Source organism: Podarcis pityusensis, assembly GCF_964106645.2.
Source record: "Podarcis pityusensis genome assembly, chromosome: 6".
Taxonomy (NCBI): Eukaryota; Metazoa; Chordata; class Lepidosauria; order Squamata; family Lacertidae; genus Podarcis; species Podarcis pityusensis.
Genome location: NC_138030.1, coordinates 59915829 through 59939091, shown reverse-complemented (window position 1 = coordinate 59939091; position 23263 = coordinate 59915829). Strand labels below are relative to the sequence as shown.

Sequence of the window (23263 nt, the reverse complement as noted above, 5' to 3'; positions counted from 1 at the left end):
GTAAGTTGTTTTTTTTTTTAATTTATTGACAGTGCTTTGATTTGCACTGGGAGAAAATCCTTCTTGGAAATGTCATGAAGGAAAATATCCTTTGCTGTTTCACAAAAGTGAAAACAGGAAGGAAATACTCTAAATCAGAAAGCTGCTATTCTTCACTCTCTTTTGCCCCCTTGGTACAGTGAGTCATGAAGTCATCTCTTTCCTGCCTCTGTGTGGGCGTGATATATAGCAATACACATAGACTTTGCCCTTATTTATTTCAGGAACGTTAGCCAAGAGGACAGGTGTGACTGCTCTAGCTGCCTGAGATTTGGGTTTCCATCCACACACAGCAATCTGTTTTGACAAAACCAGGCTAGAAGAATGTTGCTCCAGCTTCTCTCTGTCCTCTGGGAGGCCTTGTCCTTGCAGGTCGTTCTGGTGTTTCTGGCTACATTTCTACTTCTTGCTGATTTCAAGAAAAAGATTCGCCCAAGGAATTTCCCCCCAGGGCCCATGTGTCTTCCTTTTTTGGGTAACTTGCTACATATGGATTTCAAGAATCCTCAGAATGCAGTACGAAAGGTAAGGATGAAGGAAAGAGCCATGGCATGAGTTGAAAACATTGCACCCCCAGATTTAGGGTGGTGGGGTCAGTTCCTTCGTTTAGGGTGCCAAGCCAAGTGGGCCAAAATTGAGAAGATCCATTTGGAGGCGCCAGATTTTGGCCTCACTCAGGGTGCCATACAACCAAAGATTAGCAAAGTTAACCCCTGTTTTGCGCTGGAAAGGCATGCAAGACCCTTGCAGGATAAGTTGCTTCCTAGTTTAGCATCCTGATTCCAAGAATGGTCAGCTGGATGTCTGTGAGAAGCCCACACATGGGGCCCCAAGACAAATGCCTTTCTGTTTGTTCCCAGCATCTGGTATCCAGATGTGTATTACCTCTGAACTCAGAGGATCTGTTTTACCTAACAGTTATTTGTACCAAATCTGTGTCCACAACTTTCTTTTGCTTTCTGTGGTTTGCAAAGTATTTTGTGTGTTTTGCATGGACAGGCAGAGTCCCCCCATTCCCAGGCGACCCCCGGGTAGAGTTATGACTCAAGACACTGTGCTATGGGATGAAAATTGGCCACAACATTATTAGAACTTCGGATGTAGGGAGACCTTGGCTTAGGCCTTGGACGTTTATCCCTCCCAGTCCATGGCCAGGGAGCTGGGGAACATCAGGGTTATCCAGAATGTGTGGGGATTGGGCTGGCTCTGGAGAACGTCTGTCAAGCAGAGAGCCCGCCCCCCCCATTTCTCCGTCATCACAAGGGAGAGTAATGACAACCAATAGGCGTATGGCCAATGCCTCCCCTCTTACAACCCCTTTAACGGGGAACCCTGGGATCGCCGCCACAGGGGGGGCATGGGTCACCGCTTAACGTCCCCCCCCCCATTAGGGAAGATAGACTAAAGGATTCCGCCAAAGGCCTGAAACCGCCAAAGTTGTGACGTTTTGCTACAGGGAAGGTAAAACCTGCCAATGCAGGAAAATTCCTTTCCGGCCCTTCAACAGCGACCTTAGCATAGCAGCGCCCGCATACCTGTAAATAAGTTAGCCTGCAAAAGAAAACTTAACTGAGGGAGGGCAGGATGGGAGAAGCTCTGGAGTCAACTGAGGATTCCCAGGTAAGACCCTCCCTCTATTGTGTGGCCAGGGTGGTCCTTCCCCTTACGTGGCCAGGTCCCGCCGGGACTGGATAACAGGCAGAGGTAGGCGGAGACCTCCAGGAGTCTGGCTGGGGGGAGAAGCCAGGATATACTCCCGGGAGCCGCTTAGGTCCAGGGGGTCTGCTCGCGACCACGCAAAAGGCGCCCCCCATTTGATGTGGAGAGCCGTCATTGGTGTACATTGTCCTACCCTCCCTCCCCTTTTATCTTTGCAACAACCCTGTGTGGTAGATGAGGCTAAGTTGCCACAAATACATAAGCAGCAGCTCTTGTGAATAGAAGACAGGTGGAGGATGGAGGGGGCCTGTCCATGTACAGTCCCCGGAAACCCTTTCAGCATTTCTGATATCCCTGATATATTTGATGGCAACCAAAGTTTCCATCTTCCATATAAGCATCAAAGAAGAACCAGGTATGCGCATGTGCGTGAACACACACACACACACACACAAAATTCTTCTTTCTCGCTCTCCTTCCAGTTTTCCAAAAAATACGGCAATGTGTTCAGCGTTCAGGTTGGAAGCATGCGTTTTGTGGTTGTGAGTGGATTGCAACTGGTGAAGGAAGCTCTTGTTCATCAGGGTGAAAACTTTGTAGATCGGCCCACATCTCCTGTTACTGCTGAAATATTTGGGTCTTTTGGTAAGTTTCTTTTAACATGGTCAATTACTGAGATAGTTAAAGTTTGCTTTTCCCTTTTCTTTTCTTTTCTTTTTTTCTTTTCTTTTTCATTCTCTGCACTGATTTTGCAGTCTTTTGGATTGTTTCTCAAGTTTAAATTTTCAGAACTGATTATTTCCCTAATTTGCATTTGCATTTCTTGCATCTTTAAACCAAAATAAGGCAGTTGTAGTAAAGCTGTGGCATAGACGTATACCTGCTAATCTCTTTAGCTTAACTGAGCTCACTGTTCAGTGTTGGGTGGCAATCAAAGAGTCTGGCTGTGTAGTGCATCAAACAGCTTGTCATTAGTAAGGGTGGAGGAATCTCTGAGTTTTTTCTTTCATTCAGTTCCTCATTTTTCTAGTCTTCAGTTTGCCACACTATTGCATCTAATAACATTTCATTTAATGCATTGTTTCTGCAACTGAGAATACTGTAAGATTGCATTTAAATTGCAAGCTGAAGTGACTTTCTGCCCCATCCCTAGTAGTGATGGAATAATATGTCAACGTTAAGTAGTGCATGAATCCCTCCTACTATTGGTCCTCTCCAATACCAAGAATAAGAGAGGTGACAACCAATATTTGGGTGATACCAGGCTACACCTTTATTGACAACACATGTAAGAAGTTTGGCATAGGCATTGGGTAGATCCCACCCCTTTCAGCCCACCTGCTAAAAGAACTTGTGTTTGGGGGTCAACCAGAAATGAGAGAGCTCCTGCCCTACATCAAGGGGTAACTCCCCCGCTGGATTGCATATAGGGAATGCTGTAGCCCCTCGCTTTCACCTGGGTGTCTAGACTGAAGCATCTTCCCGGACCCAATTTCAGAAGGGCCAGACAGAGGCTATAACCTCCCTCCAAGCAAGACTATGTCTATCTAATGCCTAAACTGCCAAAGTTCTGACAACTGCTATGAAGATGGAAAAACCAAAGGGCTGGAGCCAATTTGCCAACTGGGAAAATCTCAACCTGGCCCCAAATATGGCAACTGGCTGTACCATAGCAAGGTCAAACAGAACAACATGCAACAGCAGTATATAAAGGATGGGAGATCCAACAGAAAGTGGCTGCAGAGAAAGCCACAGTCCTATGTCATATACTGGGTGACCCATGCCTGCTCACAGATTAGGTAAGTGGGCGGGACCAATTACTCAGGCAGCAAGCTCAGCCCAGAGGCTTCCTTTGCTGACTGGGAAACGGTCCCTGGGAGTTCCCAAATCAGAACTTGTCACATGGGGGAATGTCAGCCTGCAATGGCATCCAACAGGAAACATGAGCGGACTTCTTATTCAACCATAGCCAACCAGACAAGTTGCTTCACGCATACAGACCTGATCCATGAAGCATTCTGGAGCAAGATGCAATTCAGATGACTGTTGGGTTCATGCCAGGTTGCTACTTTTCTGCTTAGGCCAGTAGTTGTGATTAAAGTAAATTTGTGCCAATTGCACCACAGTTTTCAATGCAAAGCTGCCAAGAAATGAATGGCCTTTATGAAACAACACTCCCCCTTAGCAGTAAGTAGAGGTCAAGAGTGGGGTCACTGGCATGGACTCAGGAATTTGGAGTCTGTTGTGACACCTAATGCCCATTAAAAGCTGATGAGCAGAGCCGCCCCTGCAATTGCGTCCAACTATATAAAGAAAGGGGAAAGCAGTGGGAATGGAAGCAGGTCCCTTTGAGGTCCACAGGTGCCCAACACGTAGCAAAAAAGTTGTGCAAATGAAATGGAAAAGAGAAATCTATTCATAGTGAGCAAATGAAGGGTGTGAATAATTACAGAAGGGGCTAGAGTGGGACCCCCATTTAAAATTTAATACCTCTTAATTCCAGAAAAGGAATACCTGAGTTGCCTAATGGTCCTCAGAAATGAAGGAGTAAAATATATTGACTGTATGATTTTACAACTATTAAAACTGTTGTTTTTTAAATAAAAATCTATATGCTGCCTTTGTATCAAGTGCTCCCACAGCGTTTCACAGGACAAAATAAAATTAGTATTAAAAATTCTACCCAAACAGTGAAACACACAAAAAGCAAATCAATGAAACAGCAAACAGCAGAATTCAGAGCAACCAGATAAAAGCCACCCCACAAATTACCGTATCTTTTGCTCCATAAGACTCACTTTTTCCCTCCTAAAAAGTAAGGGGAAATGTGTGTGCGTCTTATGGAGCAAATGCAGGCTGCACAGCTATCACAGAAGCCAGAACAGCAAGAGGGATTGCTGCTTTCACTGCACAGCGATCCCTCTTGCTGTTCTGGCTTCTGAGATTCAGAATATTTTTTTCCTTGTTTTCCTCTTCCAAAAACTAGATGTGTCTTGTGGTCTGGTGCGTCTTATAGAGCAAAAAAATATGGTAGCTAGTTTCTAATGCCTTACAGTCTTCCCAACATGTCATGAGCAGCCAAGCAGAATAATGGAAAGCAGAGGGGAGTCCATCTTGGAATTAAAAGGACTGATAAATCTACTTACTTGTTCCAAGGTGGCTGTCACCAATGGAAGCGAAAGCCTTGAAAAAGCTCAATATGGAGGTCAAATGGCCGAAATATTGGGAAATTTTGAAACAAGATGGAGATAGACTGAAATTGCAGAGTTTTGAAAAACTAAAAAACAAAGACTGGCTTCATTACTTTCAGATAATGGAGGCATTTAAATTGGACAAGAAAATTGGCTTCCAGGTGGAAAAATCAAAATTAGAAACTGAACTGTTAGAACCCAAAACTAAGAATTTGTCAAGAATGTATAACTTGCTGCTGAAATGGAACACTCAGGATGAAATGGTAAAATCTGCTATGATTAAATGGGCACAGGACGTTGGACATAACATTATGTTCACTGACTGGGAACAGTTATGGACCACAGGTATGAAATTTACGGCATGTAATGCCCTAAGAGAGAATATTATGAAAATGATATACAGGTGTTACATAACTCCAGTCAAGCTTGCAAAAATCTATCATTTGCCCGATAATAAATGTTGGAAATGTAAAGAAACTGAAGGTACATTTTTTCACCTTTGGTGGACGTGCCCAAAGATTAAGGCTTTCTGGGAAATGATATATAATGAATTAAAAAAGGTATTTAAATATACCTTCCTTAAGAAACCAGAGGCCTTTCTCCTGGGCATAGTCGGCCAAACGGTGTTTAAAAAGGATAGCACTTTCTTTATGTACGCAACACCAGCAGCAAGAACTCTCATCGCAAAGTATTGGAAGACACAAGAGCTTCCCACACTGGAGGAATGGCAGATGAAACTGATGGACTATATGGAACTGGCGGAAGTGACTGGTAGAATCTGCGACCAGGGAGAAGAGTCGGTGGAAGAAGATTGGAAGAAATTCAAAGACTATCTGCAGAAACATTGCAAAATTAAAGAATGTTAGAGTGATGTTGGATTGAAAATAAGTGGCTTCTAGCTACACAGGTTTTAAAGTGATATATAGATCAAGATTAAGGATTAGGATTAAAAAAGTGAAAGGAAATGGAAATTTGGTTCTTAAGAGGTAAAATTTAATGTTAGATTATATTAAGATTAAAGATTGGGATTAAAAAAGAGGGAAAGAAATTGCTGGACAAACAATTTGAACTGGAATACAAAAGAGGGAGGTATGAGGAGGTCCAGAAAATAAGTAAGTTTAAAAATGGAGATGAAAAGGTGGCATTGTTTTTAACTGTTTTCTTTTTTGTCTTTTGTCTTTTGTTTGTTTTTTTTGGATTATGTATTGTGTATTTTTGAATTGTGTATTTTTCTTTTTCTTTTTTTTTTTTTAAAGCAATTTATTAGGTTTTACAATAAAAATAAACATAATAAGCAATGTAACATTGATCTTAACATATTTTCACATTTTCTTTGGGCTTCCTCACATCTCCCGCTCCCACTTTCATCGTTGTAACGTTTTGTCAGCAATTTATCATCTTATTTAAATTCTTATATCCCTTATATTTCATAATCTTATAATTCTCAAAAGGAGCTAAATTTCACAATCTTACTTATTTTCTTAAAAAGTTCTAAATTTAGTGGTGCTCAGTTATTTTGATCTAGCATCTTGTTTAGCATTCACTCAAATTACAGTACTTTTGTAAATAGTTCTTAAATTTCTTCCAGTCCTCCTCAATCCTCTCTTCTCCCAGGTCACGGATTCTGCCGGTCATTTCAGCCAGTTCCATGTAGTCTATCAGTTGTATCTGCCATTCTTCCAGTGTGGGTAGATCTTGAGTTTTCCAATGTTTTGCGAGAAGTATCCTTGCTGCTGTTGTTGCATACATAAAAAATGTCTGGTCCTTCTTTGCCACCCCTTGGCCGACAATGCCCAAAAGGAAAGCCTCTGGTTTCTTAGTGAAGGTATATTTAAATACCTTTTTCAGTTCATTGTAAATCATTTCCCAGAACGCCTTCACTTTAGGGCAAGTCCACCAGAGGTGGAAGAACGTTCCCTCACACTCTTTGCATTTCCAACACTTATTATCAGACAGGTGGTAAATTTTGGCAAGTTTGACTGGGGTCATATACCATCTATAAATCATTTTCATTACATTTTCTTTCAAAGCGTTACATGCAGTAAATTTCAATCCATTGCTCCACAACCTCTCCCAGTCCTCAAACATGATATTATGCCCAATGTCCTGTGCCCACCTTATCATAGCCGATTTAACCGTTTCATCTTGTGTATTCCATTTCAACAGCAAGTTATACATCCTTGAAAGTACCTTAATCTTTGGTTCTAACAGTTCTGTTTCTAATTTCGATTTCTCCACCTGGAACCCTAGTTTCTTATCATTTTTAAAAACTTCTTTAATCTGAGCGTAATGTAACCAATCTCGCACTTTGTCTTTCATTTTCTCCAAACTCTGCAATTTCCAATTGTCTCCATCCTTTTCTAGTATTTCCCAATATTTTGGCCATTTGGCCTCCATATTGGGTCTTTTTCGGGCCTTGGCTTCCAAAGGTGAAAGCCACCTTGGTGTTTTATTTTCCAGCAAGTCTTTATATTTTGTCCAGACATTAAACAATGATTTTCTGACAATATGGTTCTTAAAGGCCTTATTTGCTTTAACCTTGTCATACCATAAGTATGCATGCCATCCAAAGGCATTGTTAAACCCTTCCAAATCTAGCACATCAGTGTCCTCAAGAAGTAGCCAGTCTTTTAGCCAGCAGAACGCTGCGGCTTCATAATACAACTTTAAGTCTGGCAGGGCAAAGCCCCCTCTTTGTTTTGCATCAGTTAATATCTTAAACTTAATTCTGGGCTTTTTGCCCTGCCAGACAAACTTAGAAATGTCTCTCTGCCACTTCTGAAAGCACCCCGTTTTGTCCAAGACCTGAAGTGTTTGAAATAAAAACAACATCCTTGGCAATACATTCATCTTGATAGCAGCAATTCGGCCTAACAAAGAAAGTTTCAATTTTGACCAACTATCTAAGTCTCTCTTAATTTCTGTCCAGCATTTTTCATAATTGTCCTTAAATAGACTTAGATTTTTTGCTGTTATGTTTACCCCTAGGTATTTTACTTTTTTAACCACATTAAGTTCCATCTCATTCTGAAACCGTTCTGACTCTGTATCAGTCAAATTTTTCCCCAAAACCTTAGTTTTCTGTTTATTTAGTTTAAATCCAGCCACCCGACCAAAGTCATTAATCAGTTGTAATACTCTTTTCGTACTGGGCTCTGGCTTCTGCAAGGTCAAAACCAGGTCATCTGCAAAAGCTTTTAATTTATATTGTTTCTGACCGACCTGAATTCCTTCCACCAACCGATCCTCTCTAATCATGTTCAATAGCACTTCCAGAACCGAAATAAATAACAAAGGGGAAATAGGGCAACCTTGTCGTGTCCCTTTTTCAATTTTAAACTCTTCTGTAACCACATTATTAACTATCAGTTTAACTTTCTGTTCTGAATATATCGCCTCGATCCCATTCTCAAAACCCCGTCCCACTCCCATCTCTTTTAAATTTCCCATCATAAATTTCCAGGAGATATTGTCAAAGGCCTTCTCCGCGTCTATAAAAATTAAAACTGCTTTTGTATTTATGTCTGTTTGCAAAAGTTCCAAAATGTCAATAATGTTCCTTGTATTAGCAAACAGATGTCTTCCTGGGAGAAAGCCGGCCTGGTCCTTATGAATTACTTCATTTAAAACTTTTTTAAATCTATTTGCCAAAATGTCTGCAAATATTTTGTAATCCACATTTAAAAGAGAGATGGGACGGTAGTTCTTAAGTTGTGTCTTTTCAGCTTCCGACTTTGGTATTAATGTGATGAACGCTTCCTTCCACGACTCCGGTGCCCTCTTCCCCTCCATAATTTCATTGCTGACCTCCATCAAAGGTTGTATCAAATAGTCTTTTAATGTCTTATAGTACTTGGAGGTCAGCCCATCTGGTCCTGGAGATTTGCCAAGTTGCATGTTCTGGATGGCTTGTTCGATCTCCTGTCGTGTTATTTTAGAATTCAGGATTGTCCTATTTTCTTGTGACAATTTAGATAGTCCGTTTTTTGCCAAAAATTGTTTAATCTCAACATCATCTTGCGGCCCTTGGGTGTATAATTTTTTGAAGTATCTCTGGAAACACTTTCTGATGTCCACTGGATTCTGGATGTTTTTTCCATCAACCTCTAAGTTTGTAACAGTATTTAATCTTTGTCTTCTCTTCAACTGCCAAGCTAGCAGTTTTCCACATTTATTCGCCGACTCAAACGTTTTTTGTTTCATTAATTTAACCTTCCATTCAATTTCCTGATTTATCAATTTAGAATATTGTGTTTGATAAAGTTTAATTTCTCTCAGAGTTGGCTGTGACTTCGGATTCACTCTTAATTTCTTCTCTAATTCTTTTATTTTATCCAAGATCTTATCTTTTTTCTCATTTTGTGTCCTTTTCTTTACTGCATTCTGTTGTATCAAGAATCCCCTCATTACAGCTTTGCTTGCGTCCCAGATTATTCTTTTTTCCACCATATTATTCATATTTATCTCAAAATAGTCCTTCAGAACTTTTTGGGCCTTCTTGGTAATTTCCTGATCTCTAAACAAATTGTCATTCATCTTCCATCTAAAGGATCCAGTTGGTAATAGTGTCATATCCATCTTTACTGCATTATGGTCGGAGCAGGTCTTTGGGCAGATTTCCACTTTCCTGACCTTAGGTGCCAGGCCTCTAGAAATCCATATTTGGTTGATTCTTGTCCAGGTCAGTTGGGCTTCAGAAAAGAATGTTCCCTCTCTTCCTAGTGGGTTCTTTGTCCTCCAAATGTCAATCAAATCCATATTGTCAGTCATTTCAAAAAAGGTTTTAGGTAGTCTGCCGTCTTTTGTAACATTTTGACTTTGTGACTTGTCCATGTTAGTTGATACGACCCCATTCATATCTCCCATCATTATGATGTTGTTGTAGTCTAGATAGTCCAGCATTGTCTCCTGCAACTTCTTGTAAAATTCCGATTTCCCTTCATTAGGTGCATAGATTCCTAATATCAGCAATTTCTCTCCTTGATATTGTATCTCAATAGCCAAAATTCTTCCATGTTCATCTTTAAATAGGAATTTAGGTGACAGGCTCTCTTTTGCATATATCACCACGCCTCTCTTCTTAACTTTGTCCGACGATACAAATTCCTGGCCCAATCTTTTATTTATTAACACTTTTCTGTGGAGCCTCGTCACATGTGTTTCTTGTAAACAAATAATGTCCAATTGTTCTTTTTTTAATATATGAAATATTTTCTTCCTTTTTTCCGGAATGTTACAACCATTAATATTCCAGCTCAACAGTTGCAGAGACATCCTGAACTATCTGGTTATTTTTCAAGGGGTGGTATCTTCTCAGGATCTTCAGGTTCCACAGATGCTGATGTTGGTACTGGCGTTGCCTCAGGCCCAGAAGGTAGTTCAATTCCTTTTTGAAGGTCCTCTCCGTATGTAGTCAGGAATTTGTCTCTCTCTTCCAGTGTTCTTACTTTAACCTTTCTCCCTCTAAAGGTAAAAGATATTCCTTGGGGAAATTCCCACCTGAATGGAATTGCGTTGCTCCTTAGTAGTTTAACAAGTTCAGAATAGGCGGCTCTAAGATCAAGCAGTAGTCTTGGGATATCTTTATAAATTTCAATTCTTCTATCCAAAACCTCCAGTGATTTTACAAAATGTAGTCCCAAAATCTTATCCCTTTCCTCCTTTGATCTCAATGTTATCAAACAGTCTCTGGGCCTCTCCTTCTTTATGAATCTTCCAAGTCTGAAAGCTGACACGATTTTAAAGTCCTTTTCTTCCAAGTTCCAGAACTTGGAGAATTCTTTGGTCAAAAACTCAGTTAGATGTCCTTCTTCTGCCTCTTGTAGTGATCTAATCCTTAAGTTGTTCTCACGATTTCGCAGTTCTATCATGGAGAGATAAATCTGATGTTCCCCAACTTGTTTAGTGAGTGGTCTTACCTCTTGCTCTAAATTTTCTAATTTTTGTCTGGTGTCCTCAGCCAATTTCCGATTTTCTGCTGAGGCCTCCGTTAACTGTCCAATTGCTTGTGCATTCTGTGCCACTTGTGTGGTTAATTTATTTAGACATTCTGTGTTTTTGTCAATCTTTGCTGATTGCGCATCTACTTTCTTGTCCAAAGCTTCCAATTTTTCAAAAATTTTGTCTAGAACAGAAACAGATGCTCCTGAGGCCATATCTTCCAATTGTAACTGCTCTGCTTCGCCTTCTCCCTCCACTTCTGAGGGCAAAGTAGGTACAGATGATCTACGTGTCTGTGAGGCTGAGGTTAGAGTTGTTAAAGTTGTTTGTTTAGCTCTCCCTCTTTTTCTTGTGCCACTCATTCCAACGTTATCTGTCAGTCAAGGTCACACTGAGTTATTCCCATGGGAATGGAAAGGTCCAGAGCAAGCAAACAGCAAGGGAATCGAAAGTAAAAAGTGCATGTAAAGTCACTGTTTTAATCCAATCCTCTAGAGGGAGCTTAAAATGTCTTTCAGAGTCTAATTTAATGTCCAAGAACCTTCAAATACAAATGTTTAGCAGAGTTTATAAATGGTCACTTTGTTACAGACAGTGCTTATTTATCTCCAAAAAGAATGTTTCAAATTTAAAAGGTCTCAATACCCTCAGATTGTTTCAAGTTCCAATATACAGTATCCAAATCTGCAGTGCTGACAGCTCCCTTAGTGCTCAGGCAGCTCCTGACTCTGGGTTTCACCTTCTAATTTGTAATCCAATAAAAGGAGGAAAGTCAAGTGCAAGTAAAAATCCCAAATCTTTAGCTTAAAGTCTTTACTTTAAGATGCAAGTTCAATAGATGCTTAGATCTGTAAAACTTAGAATCTCTTTCTTTCAGCCTCCACTCCTCCAGCTGATTGCTTTTTTCAAGTTCAATGGCTGCGGAAGACGGACTTCCTGCTTCCACGTCTCTCCGCTTTCAGCCAAGTTCAAGCCAATTTGATTTTTCCCTTTAAAGTCTCAAATTCAAGTGACTCAGTCTTTTACTCACAAGTTGGTTGCTTTTTCGTCCGAATCCGTACTTTAGCAGGAAAAGGGATCAGCGCTCACCGACAGTAGCAGCGCGGCTTCGCTCCTCAGGCTGTGAAACAGCTCTCAGCGCCGCAACCCCCCTCCGCGCTCCGGAGCCCCTTACGGGGTTCCTTCTGCGCTTGGAGGGTCGCTCAAGGCGCCCACCGAGCCTCAAGACCCCAGGCTCTTGCCGCCTGGGGTTTTCCAGAGTGGGTCTCCGCTTCGCCGTAGCGGACGACCCGTTGCCTGCGGAGCCTCCTCTCCCGTTCAGAAGAGGACCGCCATTGCCGTTCGCGCCGCCCCCGGAAGTCCCTCTTTTTAATTCTTTATTGATGTGTTCTTTTTATTGGAAACCTCAATAAATATCATTTAAAAAAAAAAGATAAATCTACTTACTTGCTCTACGTACTTATTACTCCTTCTGATCTAGGACTGGTCTTCTCTAATGGTCTCATCTGGAAACAACAAAGACGATTTGCCTTATCAACACTCAGAAATTTTGGTTTGGGCAAAAGGTCTTTAGAAGAAAGAATACAGGAGGAAAGCCGTTACTTAAACGAAGCAATAGAAGCTGAGAAAGGTGAGAACCAGAGTCAACAATCCTGTGGCCCACCTATGATACTTACCTTAAGTTGCTACTTTGTATGAACTAGGTCAAGACTACATCAGCTAGGTGCAAAGCTCTGTGGCCTTATTTCTTCACACAAATGTAGCTCTGCTTGGACTGGAATGACCCTGTGATGGCAAAGGGGGTGTTGATAGGAAGCTCCACAGAGGCTCGTTGTGGTGCACAAAAGTTCTTGTGTGAAGCTCAGTGCGGGAACCTGCCATGGGAGCTAAAAGCCCCTGAACTAGAACAGAATAAGAACAAAGGTTGGGTTTTGAGGATATCTGCAGATTTTTGATAATTTTGACAACCAACGTCGCAAATAGAGTAGGGCTTGAAGTGCAATAGTTTTAGTATATTGGTGTGTCTCTATATTGTCTCTGATAGGGATGGTCCCCCCCTGTTTTTGTTATATATATTTTTAAAATAATATTTATTACTTTTGAAAATTACAAAAAGGAAAAAAGAAAGGGAAAAAAGAAAAAGAAAGAAAGAACAATACAATACAATATATAAACAATACACAACACAACACTAACACAATAAGCTAAGCAAGACAAAGCAAAAACAATTTAGAACACACATCATACCATTTCAATATCATATCTTACATTCACTTGTTTCAACGACCTCCTCACACCTCCCTTTTTGTATTCCACTTCTATTAATAGTTTCAGCAATTCCTTTCCATCTTCCTCTATTTTCTGTCATATAGTTGTCTTAACATATTTTAACCTTATTTTCCCTTTAGTACTCCAATAATCTACTTGTACTTAATTCCTTCTAACATTTCTACTAAAGCCGTATAACTTCATTCCAACATTTTTCTAACACTCATTAATTTTACAATATTTCCATAAATAGTCTTTAAACTTTTTCCAATCTTCTTCCACCGTCTCTTCTCCCTGGTCTCGGATTCTGCCAGTCCTTTCCGCCAATTCCATATAGTCCATCAACCTGGTAATCTTCTGTCCGAAGCTCTTAAGTCTTTTCCAAGTCCCTTCTGCAAATCTTCTTCATATTTATACATGCACTTTACTTTGTCTTCTACAGATCTTATTTTTATTTTCCTTCCTTTGAGACTGAAGAGTAGATCTCGGGGAAACTCCCACCTAGAGATGATTTTATTCCTTCTCGACAGGGCAACCAAATCTCCGTGGTTAAAACTAAGATCCAAAAGATATTTCAGAATGTCTTTCAAAAATTTTCCAGGTCTGAATGCCCTCACAATCTTAATCTCTTCTTGACCCAAATCCAGGTCCCAAAAATCAGCAAATTCCTGTGTGAGGGGATCTATCAAACTTTCCTTCTCCAGTTCAGGTAGAGCTCTGATTCTTGAAATCTGATTTTCTTTAAATTCAATCATAGAAGGCATCAACTTATGATCATCAAGTTGCATCCGTAAGGCTGGGACTCTCTCTCTCTCTCCAGTTGTGTTACTTTAGGTTCAACAACAACTTTCTCCCTAGCCTTCTCCGCAGTTTGCCATGTCAAAGTAGATTCCTGTATCAATTTCTGAATGGTTTCTGTATTAATGTTCACTTTTTGTCCCAAATTATCGATTTTGGTAGTTACCACATCCACCTTCTTGTTAAGCTGTTCCAGTGAGTCGTTTATCTTACTTAATGCAACCGCTAAGGCCTCTTCTGTCAACATTCTTAACCGATTCAAGGTCAGTCCCAGAATCTCACAGCTTTTTATCTTGCAGCTGGAAATTCCCCCAGCTCAACTCTTATAACAGTTTCAAAGGCTTCCTCTAGAAGGAAACAGTTTCTATTTGTATTGGTCCTTTTAGACACAGTTCAAACAATAAAATTAGTTTCAATTTTCAGTTACTTTTACTCCTTTTTAAACGCAGACGGAGACAATGGAAACAATGTATTTCTCTTATTTAACTAGCTGTCAGTGAACGTTCTAATCACAGTCAATGAGCATTCTAAAGCACGTCAGTCCTGCTGGCAGCCCGTTTCCAGGATCGGAGCGGTGGTATTTTAACTTTGTTCGCTCTCTCCTGCAGGTATATTCAGTCCAAAACTTTTCCCCCTCTTCTCCTGCCACCAAGGGGGGTTTAGTATTTTTTACCGATGGAAGTTTAGTCCTTTACAGTAGACTTTCCGCGACTTCAGCTTGCATCCTCATTGCTTCAATCTATTTACAAAAGGGGAAGGTGGACTTCCTGTTTTGGACCTCCCTGTTTCGACACCAAATTAAGACGTCTAAAAATCCAATTCTCCGCTCTACTCACGGGTAGTTGCTTTAAGATCAAATTGTCCACAGGAAAAAGTCAGCGCTCTCCGGCAACAGCTATGCGGCTTCGCTCCGTGGAAGAAGCAATCAATTCGAAGCACCGCGCCGCTCACCCCACGTCACTCCGGATCCCCGAAAACGGGTTTCCCTGCGAGTAGGGGAGGCGCAAAAGGTGCCAGCCAAATCCCACGTTCACAGGCTTCACCCGCCTGTGATTTTTAGTGGGTCTCCGCCTTCGCCGTGGCGGCCAGACCCGAATTTCCACGAGGCAAATTCCTCCCGATCAGAGGAATTCTGCCATTACCGGAGGCGCCAACCCGGAAGTCCCCCCCCCCCCCCCGTTTTTGTTATATGGAAGCTAGAAGCACCCCAATTCCTTCTGCACCATTCTCTCTCTCTCCCCCAGGGCAGCCATTTGACCCTCAATTTCAGATTCATAATGCTGTTTCAAATATAATCTGTTCCATCACTTTTGGGGACCGCTTTGATTACCATAACAGCTGTTTCCATAAGTTATTGCACTTGCTTGATGAGGCGTGCCATTTTCAGGGAAATCTTTGGAGTATGGTAGGTCTTCTTTGGGTTTTTTTGGATAACCACAACAGAATTGATTTGGCTCCTTCATTCTTGCTGACTGTTTATTCACTTGCTTTGAGTTTTCAGGTTTCTTCAGCACAGATTGTATTTTTAAAGGGTGAGAATAACATGTTTGGCTGAAAAAAATCTTGGTATGGGAACAGAGGGATGTCATCACAAATGATATACATGAATTAATTCTACACACACAACAGTTATGACCTGTAAATTGACACTAATGCCAATGGGTATCATTAAATAGAAATTCTACATGTTTGTGACATGCACAGGCATGCCTTTTTCAAATGATGGTAATCATCTTCATGTGACGTCAATCAGTGAATTACAAATTGTGCTTGCAGAACTGAGCACCATGGTGCCATTTGATTTGCAGTCCATACATTTCTAACCAAGAAGTTAAGACATTGCCACAGGGTCCCATCATTAGCAATGGCGAGTTCAACATTTGCTCTGGTTCCAGGAGAGTCTGCCATCTTTGAGCCTGTGCACACCAGCCTTTATTACTGGTAGCCTCTTTCCCATGACAGCAGCATGATGTGAATGCTTTTTTGAGAGGGCTTTCCCTGCACATATGTGATATTAGTGTTTATTTTTACAGCTGTATGATACCATTCCCAGTCATGAAATACCTGCCGGGGCCCCATCAGACATTTTTTAAAAAATGGGGGCAGTTGAAATGTTTTGTGAGAGAAATCATTGAAAAACACAAAGAAGACTGGAACCCATCTGAACCCAGAGATTTCATAGATGCCTACCTAAATGAAATGGCCAAGGTGAGAGGTGAAAAGGACAAAAAGTATATATATTTAATAATAAAATAATAGTAGAAGGCAGTGAAGCAATGTTAAAAACCAGAACTAGTCATGTGGCTTGTCTGAATGGTCCTTAGTGGCTGACCATATTCTTTCTGTTGAGTTTATGACCTCAGAAAAAATACTTTTCTGCATGTATGAATATGAAGTCATGTATTTTGTGGGGAGACACCACCCCACTTGTTCACTGCTGGGGTTTCACCACTTGTCTGTGGTTTGTGAGAGCAAACAGTTGACATGACTAAAAGTATCTCTGTAGTGAAGGCATCTCATGACCAAAGGATTCAGTTGCCTGAATAAACCCAGACCAGGAATTATTGGAAGTCTTTCCTTGACCAGAACAAACCCAAACTTTATGCCAGCATCAGTGATTCACAGGAATGATGACTTGACCTTCCTAGATGCAGGATTAGAGTCACTGAATCCCTTGGTGATCTCTTGACATGTTGGTCTGGCAGTAGGATGGTGTTTTTAATGACAGCTGAACTCCCTGGTGCATTTTCTTTGCTTTAAGGAGGATGCCCCTTCCAGTTTCCATGAAGAAAACCTCCTACAATCAACACTGGATCTGTTTTTTGCTGGAACAGAAACAACTTCTACAGCCCTGCGCTGGGCTTTGCTGTACATGGCCATATACCCAGAAATTCAAGGTAGAACTGTAGTTGGCTCATTTGCCTTTCATTACTTTGGGATGTATATAACAAAGGCCTACTGAAAGCAAACCTATTGAAATTAATGGACCTAACTTAGTCATGTCTATACTCAAGCAATTTATAAAAGAGATAAATAAATTAAAAGCAGAAATTGTTGTGGGAAAATATCCAAAAAGACAGGGGGAAAACAAGAGAAGCTTTCTGTTATCAATGGACTACTAACCCAGTTCACTATCTGGGAACAAGGCTAACAGAACAAGGCCAATTAATGCCAAGTGGCATAAATTATTTTCAACCTTTTCAGGGAGAATAGCAGCCATTAAAATAATAACACCAATCATTGTTTTCATTTCAAAAGTTATAATTATTAGTTTGAGTATCGAGGGTTTAGGAGTGTATTCGGTTATGAAAATGCCATTCCTCTGATACTGTGGCTTTATTCAAAGTCATGTTAGTAATGGTGATAATAAAAAGAAATAAATGAACTGATGATCCTAACTTCGTCATTAGTTTCAATTAACTTTAATGGGCCTATTGAGTGGGTCTAGCTGTGAATGCCACCCCTTATTTTTGCTGTTATGTAATAGTTAAGATGTTTTGTCTTTTGCTTGGTTACTATGAATCTTTGCCTCTAAAATTAGACGCAATAATGATAAATAAAAATAATTAGAGCAGGTAATACAACCGCGCAATAAAGGCAATTTCACTTCTGCGGCAGATGGAACATTCCCTCTTCAGGCAGACTAACCAAAAAACCTGACCTTCCCCCAAGGAAAGACCTGGGTGAAGAAACAAGTCTTAAGGCAATGCTGAAACTCCACTTGTGAAAGCTCTGTGAGCATCTCCAAATGAAGGGAGTTCCAGTAATGGGATACTGCTACACATCATCACCACACAATGAGCAGCCAGCGGTGGGACATCAGGATTGGCCTCCCCTTCAGATCTTAATTTAAGTCTCTTCTGCTTCTTTTATTTTTTTTTAAACAACACTTAAACAAGATAGAATAAAAATAAAAAGTGAACACATGAAAAAAAAATAAAGGTATACTACATTGCAGTGAGAATTAACAATTACAACTCCATATATAGTTATCTAATACAGAGATATTAAAACCTCCACTGAAGGAAAGCCCACAACCTCCCAAGGGAGTCCATTCCACTGTAATTGGGTGACAGACACGAAAGGTTTCCTGTTTTGCTGTGGGCCATACTGTAAGATCTGGGCTCCCTGCATGGAGACTGAAGGTGTAAATAGGTGAATAAACCATATTTCTCAAAGCACAACATTCTCCACCATGTCTTCTGTTCTTCAAAGGGACGCAGACCCTGTGTGTGTGCCTGTGGCCCCATGCACTCTTGCCACTGGTTGGAGGAGAGAAGGAAAGGCACCGGGCTTCTGTAACAATATTATACCATTTGCTCACATCTACAATAATAGTAAATGCTATGTTTTCTGCTACTTTAGAGGCACTAGACAAGGATGTCCACTTTCACCTTTGCTTTTCAATATTTGTGTGGAACCCTTGGCTTGTGCTATTGGACAACATAGGTAGTGTTGATCTAGAGAAGTACATAATTCAGTTGATCTGCAGATGATATTCTTTTGTTTATTTCTAAATTTCATGTTACTAGTCCTGTGCTGATGCAAATGATAGGTGCCTTTATTCAAATATCAGGATACTCTATTGATTGGTCCAAATCAAAAGTGATGCGAATAAGTGAAAATTTGGTTATCCATCCATTTAATTATTGAGTCTGTATTTGTTCAAATCCATTAAATTTTAAAGATAGGCCTCCCCTGCAGAACTTAGATCAAGTCTGTTCTTTTTGTGTTGAAAGCAGATTTTCTTTTCTCTGCAGCCAAAGTCCAAGCGGAAATAGATTCTGTGATTGGCCAGTCTCGCCAGCCAGCCATGAGTGACAGGGACAGCATGCCATATACCAATGCGGTTGTTCATGAAATTCAAAGAATAAGCAACATTTTGCCTTCAAATGTGCCCCGGATGCCAACTAAGGACACTATACTGGCTGGGTTTCATATTCCCAAAGTAAATATGAAGAAGATTCACCATTCTTCTCTTCCTTCCATCTTTCTTTAAGATGCAAAAACTTGAAGCCAAAGTTGTTTTTTATTATTGTTGTTGTTGTTGTTGTTGTTGTTATTTATACCCCATCCATCTGGCTGGGTTTCCCCAACCAACCTGGGCAGCTTATAGCATATATAAAACATAGTAAAATATCAAACATTAAAAACTTCCTGATAGAGGGCTGCCTTCAGATGTCTTCTAAGGATGTCACAGGGAGGGCACCACTACCAAGGATTAGCCATCATGAGGTCCTCCAGATGTTATTGAACTCCAACTCCTACTAGTTCCAGTCAGCATGGCCAATGGGCAGGACGGATAGGAGTCTTGGTTGTTCTTGGGGCACATCCAGATCTGGAGTGGAGGGAGGGATTTGGGCTAAATAGACTTTTAGGTCTTTTGACCCCTCCCATTGCAAAAATGGATTCCAACCACAGTCTGAACCATTTGAATGGATAGCTACTGTTCTTCTTTGCTTTCTTTTTTAAATGACCATTACTAACCACCCAAAACTACTACCCAAAACGGGCATCTGGTGTTTCTTATTCTAAATCTAAATGCCCTGGCAAAGTCTGGTATTATACAATCTATAAAGGAGCCTGTGTTTTCTTGAGTTGTGCATAGGAAATCTCTCATTCAAAACATATCCTTTCTGAATTGGCAGGCAGAATTGGAGGCTTGGTATTGCTGTAGTTGCACAGATCAAAACAGAAATATTTCTATGCTAGTTTTAATCTGGTGTCTTCTCTGCTTCTTCTTTGGCAGGGAACCATGCTGCTTACCAACCTGACCTCACTGCTCTTTGACGAGGATGAGTGGGAAACTCCAGATATGTTTAATCCTGGCCATTTCCTGGAGAATGGTCAGTTCAGGAAAAGGGAAGCATTCCTGCCATTCTCTACAGGTAACAAAAGTTCATGGGCTGCTCATCAGAAATGCAGCAGTGACTATATGGTGGTGGCTTGGTTTCTGGCAGTGGCGTAGCTAGCCGCCCAGACGCCCAGGGTGGCACAAATATCCTGCACCCGGGGATGGGGCAAACCGGGGCAGAGCACTCTGGGCAGAACCTCCATGGAGTCCGCAAGCCCCATGTTGCTATTTCAGGCAGCACTGAGCTAGCAGATGCCCGAGCCACGTGTCACTCCCCAGGAGAGATATGTGGCTCGGGCACACTGCAGGCAATGCCCAGTGGTCACCCCCCTCAGTGATGACACCTGGGGTGGACCGCACCCACCGCAACCCCTTTCCTACGCCACCGGTTGCTGGGATTCTGGTGTTATTACAGGGTTCAGCACCCTATTGGGGCCAGTGGTCACGTTTGGGATTGGGAGGAAGTACTGTGGATGCAAGTCACAAAAGGACTACTATAGGAGGTGTGAAGTTACACAAAATGGTGTTAATACACTCCCCCCCCCCCCAGTAAGCAGTGTGGATTTTTGAGGGAATAGTTTCAGAGCTTTCTCAGGTGCCCTAAGTGGGAGAGGTGCTCCACAAGGCATTGGGTGGACAGCAGCTGATGTATTTTTTCATAGTTTCCCCAAGGAAGAGAAACCCACTTCCATCTTGAACTTGAGGAACTGAGCTCTGTTTGCCACACCCTTAGCTAAGTTATATGCAGATTAGGGAGATTCCTAATAAAATATTATTGAAATTTATCTCATATGCAGTTTTGGAGGAAAATATCAATTGATGTAACTCAAATATACAATCTGGGGGGCAACACCTGGTGTACTTTTACAATGGTGGACTCTAGACAAATATTAAAAAGCTTTGTGAAAATGCTTTTTAAAGAAATGTTTTGAGAAAGAATATTGAATTTGCCATAGCTTACCATCGCCATCTAATGTCACATTTGTATAATGCACCTTACAACACACTTAAAAAGTTTTAATTTCACCTGTATAGCTGATTCCACAATGTTTCCTCAAGTAACAGAAAACCCAGTTCCATCTGGAACTTGAACAACTAAACTCTGTTTGCCACACCCTTAGCTAAGATATATACAGATTAGGTTGATTCCTAATAAAATATAATTGAATTTGTTTCAAAACTGCTTATGAGATAAATTTATGCATCTCGAATGTGTCATTTCCAAATTCTGTAAAACCATGATAATATTTGTTCAGTGTTCCCATTTGCTTGACTGGGAAGTAGGAATGACTTCTATATTTATTTTGCAACAACATAATTACTTTTTAAATTATTTGATCTGCCCATGTTATTTAAATTGTGCCACTCAGTGGAGAGCAAAAGCTCTCCACTGAAACAGTCTTTTCCCTCCTTGTCTTCTAGGAAAACGAGCCTGTTTGGGAGAGCAGTTGGTGAGGACTGAGCTCTTTCTTTTCTTCACTGCCCTAATTCAGAAGTTCACTTTCCAGGCTCCAAAGAATGAGACATTAAGCCGTGAATTTAGGATGGGTCTGACATTCTCACCCCTGCCATACCGGATTTGTGCATTTTCTCGCTAAGGGGACCCAATTTATAGCATTGCTGTTTCTTTAAAAAGTAGGATTTGTTTATGGCGTAGAAGCAGATCTATGGTTTAATCCTAATTGTGTTTAGCCAGAGTTCAGTAGGGCTTAACCCAGGTGAGCAGGGTTGAGACTGCAGCCTGTTCCTTTAAGCAGAGATTTCCACACTTTTTAGACATGCATCATTTTGCGACACAGTTATTTGGTTTTAATAGCAAACCAGAGGTTAAACTAACCCCTTATAAGAGATACAAGCATATATCATGCAACACCCCTGAACACTGCAGTTGACTCACTAATGTGTCATGACACATGCTTTGGAAAGCTCTGTTTTAAAGTGTATTCAAAGCACATTTGCCCCCTTAAAGAATTTGGGCAACTAAGGTTTATAGGTGCTTGGAATTGAAGCTATCTGAGGGGTGAATTCAGTTTCCCAGAATTCTTGACAGAATTTGTGTATGCAGATCATAATGATACATTGATGAGGATCCAAATTCCATCCTCCCACTTCTTGTTCTGGTGTGTATGTCTATCCACCATCCCATTATTTTCAAAAAATAATAATAATGTCCTGGCTGCGGTGACGAAAAGGCATTGCTTCGTTTGTAAGAATCTGTGTGCTTACGACTCAGGATAAAACCCTAATGTAATTCCTGCCTATGTTTATAAAATTAAAAGAAATGTTGCTTGGGAAAATTTTGTTACATAACCAGTTCATAGAACCATAGACTCATCGAATTTTGCAAGGGACCCCAAGTGTAATCTATTTCAACCCCCTGCAATGAAGGTATCTTTTGCCCAATGTTGGGCTTGAACCCATGAACCTTGAGGTTCTTGCTGTTGTGTATTGGTGGCCCCAACCCCAAGGCAAACCCTAATGTGCTTATAAATGTGCTTATAATTACAGCAAAATGAATGGACTAAATTCTTGAATGTTGCCTAGGTTTTATTATTTTCCAAAAAACATTATTGTTGTGCTTTAATATACATAGTGGATAACAAGGTGCAAACTAAGTCTGCAAAGTGTTTTCCATGAAAATAGTTAAAAGTGGCAATTTGGCTGTCTGGGAGCGCATAGTGCTGATGTTCACAGGGGCAGAGGCAGAGGAAAATGTCACTCAGAAGATACATGCTCCCTTTCCATCAGTACTATTGTGTCCAGCTGAAAACATTCAAGCAGAAATTTCCTGGGGATATTGTGCCTGCAGTTCTTTGGGAGTCTTGGGCTTGATGTATGCTTGGCCTGAACCAATCTCTCCTGTGGTGTTCTTTGGGAGAAGGAACATGGAGTCTGAAGGCCTTTGAACAACAATTATTCAATAATAAAGGCTTACTCTCAGTTCTTTATAAAATTATATTGGATGCCACTGTAGGTGGACCTGCTGATTAGAAGTTGTGCTGGGAACAAAATATCCAGCGTTCGCTCAGTGATAGAGACTGGGAGGTTTTGTGGCGGAAATTGCCTTATAAATCAGTCTTTGCTTCTGTGAGGGAATTATCTTTGAAAGTATTGCACAGCTGGTATTTGACACCCAGGTATTTGACCCACACTGCAACAGTTTCCTCCCCCCTCTGTTGGATGGTGTGTGTCACCAGGTGGGCACGTATTGATACAAGTGGGTTTCGGGAGAAGGTGTTTTTAGAAATCTCTCAAATAATGCAACAGGATGTGCTCCTTACCCCACGTTTGGCAGTACTGAAACTAACAATTCAAACTGGGTTTTAAAGAACAATGAACTTACTGTCCACCTGGTCACAAGAAGATGAATAATAATGAAAGTTATTTTGTTGTTTTGTTCTGGGGAAGGAATTTTTCTGACCATCACTATTATTTCTTCTGTGAAATAGGTATTTCCTCGTCCCCACAATAGTTTCAGAAGTACCCCTGGGCCCCCCAAGGTGGGAGCCTCTGG

At 40.9% G+C, this 23263-nt stretch overlaps 1 pseudogene across 1 annotated transcript; it reads left to right on the top strand.

Moving 5' to 3' along the window:
* The first annotated feature begins 262 nt into the window (after positions 1–262).
* Positions 263–22702, top strand: LOC308480386 (cytochrome P450 2J2-like; annotated as a pseudogene). Its single transcript, XR_013991427.1, has 9 exons — positions 263–564; positions 2181–2343; positions 12310–12459; positions 15140–15300; positions 15929–16103; positions 16657–16792; positions 18656–18843; positions 19645–19783; positions 21172–22702. The product of XR_013991427.1 is annotated as a cytochrome P450 2J2-like (transcript).
* Positions 22703–23263: the final 561 nt, after the last annotated feature.